Raw genomic sequence first — 5,773 nt, forward strand, 5'->3', positions numbered from 1 at the left:
TCCAAAGGTAGTGTGCTCGAGCACACATATAGTGAGATCGAGTGCACTCATGCCCATCGAAAGTTGAAAGTACATGCTCGAGTGCAATTGAGCGCACCTAGAGTGCGATCGAGCGTACTCGGCCGACCTGGCAACGCTGAAACTCTAATCTTTCTAATTTTATATTAATGTTTTGATTAAGCAAAATTCAAGTTTTCCTCTTTCAATTATGAAAAGTAAATTTTATAATACTTATGAAAAGTACGATTATAATATTTTTAAATTTTGTAATTAAATTGTAATGAAGAATCCTGCGCAATGCGCGAGTTATAAGCTAGTTTCCATAAAACAAATGACTTCCACACCAAGTAAGAAAAAACCATTAGCGGTTTTCTCTTCTCAAAACAATAATATATATTAACCAACCACCAATCCAAACAGAAAACTCTCGTAGAACACATTTTTTTAAAAAAGAAAAAACCCTCCAAAGCATTTCAAATCAACAGGCCAGTGTTGCTTTGATGGAGGGAAGAAAACTTAAGAAAAAGAAGTCTTCTTCTGTTTGTAGTTGATGGCACAGACAATATAGACCAAGAGGTTTAAGAAGCTGAGGCCAGCTAATAGCCAGAAAAAATAATCAATATGGCCCTCATTCAGGTTATTTGGTATCCATCCAACCCTCCCACCCTTTGTGGTGTAAGAAGTTACAACAGTAAGAATCAAAGAGCTCAGATAATTCCCCAGTGAATTTGTCAGAAGTGACAATGCACTGCATAGACTCCGCATGGCATCTGGGGCGTGCTCATAGAAGAACTCATGCTGCCCAATGAATGTGAACACCTCTGCAGCACCCAACAAGAAGTATTGGGGTACTTGCCAAAAGATGCTAAATGGTAGAGTAGTCTTTTTGTGAATCAAACCAAGCTCTCTTGCAAGACGTAATCTCTTAATCTCTACAATGGCAGCAGCTGTCATGCTTAGGATGGAAATGAAGAGCCCAATTCCCATCCGCTGCAGCTCAGAGATGCCCTTCTGCTTTCCTGTAAACTTCCTTGCTATTGGGACAAGTACTCTGTCGTAGATGGGGATCCAAATAATGATACTGATGATGGCAAAGATTGATAAAGAGGCTGGAGGAATGTTGAAATGTGAGCCCATGGCTTTGTCCATCGTCTTCCCTTGTTCAACAAACAATGTAGACATTTGGGCATAAACAGCAGAAAACACTATTCCTGTTGACCAGATTGGAAACATGCGGGTCAGGATTTTCAATTCCTCCACCTGTGTCACAGTGCAAAGCCTCCATGGACTGGATGAGGTCGGGTCGTTCACCTCAGAAGCTGATACCACAGCTGCTTTATCAAGTAACCTACAGCAAATAAAGTCGTCAGTGATTCTTTTTTCTTTTTGTGGAAGAAAGTTTGTCCAGCAGTAATCAGAGAATGCAGCAACCCTTCATGCATTACAATTTACAATGCAAGTTGTTTGTTGGAATCTTGATAAAGAGCTTTACTATCTACCTTAGGAGATCATAAACTATGAAAAAAGTTCTAGTGTTTAATAGAGACAATAGCCGAATGACACCTCATAATGTTTTTGTGTGATATGTCTAATTGAACGAGCTTCTTGTAATAACCAAACAAACCAATAAAGGCACTGCAGAAATGGTTGGCTTTAAAGAAAATAACTAAAATTCAGGGTAATGTAGAAGAAACTTACTTCAGTCCATCACTGTGCTCCAGTTTACGACTTCCTTTAATTGCAGAGCTTTCGTTTTGCGTTTCATACAGGAGACTAGCATCCTTGGGGACCTTCAGATTCCACTTATGGAAGGATGCAACCAAAACCTGGCAAATTCTTTTTAGAGGGCTTCCCCCTGGCTTTTGAAATCTATAGAAGGGAGTTCCTGAAAAGAAACTTGCAATAGCAATGGCCATACATGCTGCAGGAATGCCAAAACCTATACCCCAACCAGCATTGTCTTGAACCCACACCAGAAAACTACTTGCCACAAGAGAGCCTAAGTTGTTAGAAAAGTAAAACCAGTTGAAGAAGGGTCCCTTCTTTGCCTTTTCCTTGGGGTCGGCATCATCAAATTGATCAGGTCCAAAGGGCCAAATACAGGGTTTGACTCCTCCAGTCCCTAGTGCAATAAGATAGAGTCCAATGAAGAATACTGCATACTGAGGTGGAGAAGCTGAAGGGCATATAGAACCCACACAATCCACAGGCTTGAATGCAGAAACTGATGCTGAAATTGTCAAAGTACACATCCCCTATGCAAGACAAAAATCATCCAGCATTTCAACAATATACATATATAATCAATCAATGCAGATGGCTGGTACAAAATATGGTAGGCAAAAACTCACCATAGAAATGGTGAATTTAATTAGTATCCCCTCAACAAATGATGCCCAATTCATCAAATACTTAATTGAAATCTCGATACCATGTTAAATAACTATTTATCCCAAAACTTTACTTAAGCTAACAAAAATGGGAGAATTTAATCATTTAACAAATATTTTACCACAACCTAACTATTTGGGAGGGATAAGGTAGAGACAGTGGACTTTCCTTAAACCCTAATAGTATGAAGTTTTGATCTTAAAGGCATCATCAAAATATGAAAACCATCTGCTCCTAAACAATAATATAGGATTCTGGAATCTTTATACTCTTGTCCCTTATAAGTAACCTAACTAAAAAGGAAGATAGATATTTTAAGGGAAGCCTGCCTCTTCCAAAAAATAGGAAATGATAGTTCATCTTATACTTACTAATAAGTAAATTGTGGAGAACACACCAATAGTCCAATATCTCCCTAAGAAAGTATCGGCAATAACACCACCAAGGAGGGGTGTAAAATAGCAAGTGCCTTGCCAATTGTTAACATTTCTTGCAGCAGAAACATTTGCTTCGTGTAGTCTGTTGGTAAGGTAATTAACAAGATTACTAGCAATCCCAAAGAATGCCAAACGTTCACAGCATCCAAAACCTGCACTTAATATTACAAACTGTCAAAAAAAAAAAAAAAAAAAAAACTAAATAACTTATGATATGCATGAGAGCACTCAGCACTGTAAAAAGCAATTGGTCACCTAGAACAAAGGGGCATGCTTTCCACAGTCCAGTATTCCTTTTTAGAACAGGCTTTCCTTTAAAGTCAACTGAGCCATCTCCTGTGTAGAGTCCATTGCCTTCATTCTGTGAATATAATACAGTAAAACATCATATTAGGTAAGCTAACAGAAGATACTATTCCCATTATCAATTCATAAGTAAAAAAAGGAAATTGAAAACACAATTTTAACAAAGAAAACCCTTGATGAGACAAAGTAACTTGAATACAATTCTTAAGAAGGATGTGGGCCAAAAAAGTTAGAAGTTGGAAAATAACTTGTATAGCGAAGTGGGAAAATGAAAGAAACAGTTTAAGAGAACCACAAGGACGCCAATCATTCATAACAGTAGTGGCTGAAGTGGCCAAGTTCAATAATATTCTTACTTAAAGGTAACAAGACTTAAACAAGATTCTTGATTGGAGCAGTTAAAACTAAATTTGTTTCATAGAAATGACTCTGCATTTAAGTTAAGAAAAAAATAACTTTTCTCACCCAATAGAAAAATAGGATGCCCTAATCCGAGCAGAATCTTGAGTTCAAATAATTAACAAGTAAATAAATTTGCTCTTACATGCATGTTCCAAAGACACGAAAATGAGAATTACACAGAACTTTGTTTATAACTAACTAGAAAAAGAAAATGACAAATATAAAGACAAAGGTACACCAACACTCTGTCAACTTCAAATAATTAATAAACTCCCATTGACCTTGAAAAGTTAAGCCAGTACAGTAGAGAGAAGATGGAAAATTTCCTCTGCCTAATACCCTAAGAATAGAACCTCTAAAACCCTGTGTTTGCATTCAGACTTTAACAATAAAATCCTAATATTTGGTATATATGAATACATAGTTCTTGAGGCTCATGAAAAATATTGTATATATGCTAACAAGTCTTTTTCTTCCTTTTCTGCAAACTTAAGGTATCATCAAAACATCCAATTCTACCTATGAGAGAGAGGAAGCACTAGTTGAGATAGTAACTCTTAACCTGTAGATGACCATTTTCCGAGAGCGATCTCCCTTCCTCCATAGAAGACATCCTTAATTGTTTCTCCTCCACTCCTTGTACTTAGAACTCAAAGAAAAAGAAGTATACTTACCCAAGAACTTAAAAAAGGTATATATATATATATATATATATATATATAAGCATTGTAAGAGGCAGAAATACTTGATGATCATGAATGACTTAAGCATGCACCCAGAAATGTATGTATGTAGACAGGTATTATTCAATTCAATGAGAAGAATATTGGTAGGTTTGGCCTAACGTGCAGGAGTTACATATGAAGAGACCTCGGACCATTTCTTCCTCCTCAGGCTGCAAGCAACCCTTGTTCACGTTTGATATTCAACTTACAACATACCTTATTTCAAAAGTTATATTCAGAATCTGGAAACAAATAAGGGAGATGGTATCTCAAAATAAGGTAGGGTACAGGAACAAGAAAGCTTGGAAGCCATGGGCAGTGGGAAAGGCTAAAAACAAAAGGAGGAAGAGGTTGGATACAACACTAAAATGCATTCGATCTCAAAATATATATATATATATATATATATATATATATATACTATATATGCTATATATATATAACATATATATATATATATATATTTCGAGGCGATTGACCGCGTTATTTCTTCATATTTATTTTATTGAGAATCATCTCATTTTTTATGAAACAAACGAAATGAGTATCAACTTCTTCAAGTTGATGCCCACAAAATTCAAGCAAAATTAATGTACACAATTACGAAAGGCAAAATAAAAAAAATAAAAAAATTATATTCACAAAAGAACCAAGTCCTATTTTTTTATTTTTTTTTTTCCCTTTTCTTTTCTTTCAAATTCTGAGCAAATGTTGTTCTAATTGTTAATAATCAGACTTTTTTCGGGTTGGAAGAGACTGTCGTTGGAGCTGGGATTTTTTAGGAAGGCCATTATTGAGTAAATGCCAAAAATGTCCATAACTTCTTTCTTCAGATCTTTTGGAGTTACCAAGGCTCGACATAAATGCCATAAATGTCCATAACCGTTTTTTTTTTTTTTTTTTCAGATCTTTGGAAAGTCCAAAGCTGGACGTAAGGATCTGTTCGAGGGTATCATTGAGAAAGTACTTCTTTTCTTTTTTTTCTTCTTGAAGGATCTTTGGGTGGCCCATGGCTATCGCTAACAGTGTTGATAAATAACAGATTATTTATCTTTAGTGGGAGTATGCATAAAACATACCTCATCAATTCATAAACAAACCAGAGAATATATATATATATATCAAATAGAAATACACGATTGCTTAGAGAAAAAAAAAATAGAAATACACAATTGAAAAGAAAATAACCCACGAATTCTTGGGGAACAAAAAGATAACTTGTACATGAATCAAACTGATGTCATGTATGATGTGTATATATATGGAACATATATTGGCTTTGAAAAATATTAGGCTTACAAACAAATTTTACAAAAAAAAAAAAAAAAACTTTTACAAACTGATGTGGCACAACATGATTAGTATATATATATACTAGTTGTAATTTTTTTTTGTTTTTTGACATGTCCACACAAGGAGGGGAGAAGGAGATTCGAACTAGTGACCTTCGCTTCATAAGGTGTGGTCTCCAACCGATTGAGCTATCCCTTAGAGACATATATTATTTGTAAT

General features: G+C 35.4%; 1 pseudogene; it reads right to left on the reverse strand.

Moving 5' to 3' along the window:
- Positions 1–390: 390 nt before the first annotated feature.
- LOC132178610 (protein NRT1/ PTR FAMILY 8.3-like) lies at positions 391–4,240 on the reverse strand (annotated as a pseudogene).
- Between the last annotated feature and the right edge of the window lie 1,533 nt (positions 4,241–5,773).

The sequence above is a fragment of the Corylus avellana genome, chromosome ca4 (genome assembly GCF_901000735.1).
Source record: "Corylus avellana chromosome ca4, CavTom2PMs-1.0".
Lineage (NCBI taxonomy): Eukaryota > Viridiplantae > Streptophyta > Magnoliopsida > Fagales > Betulaceae > Corylus > Corylus avellana.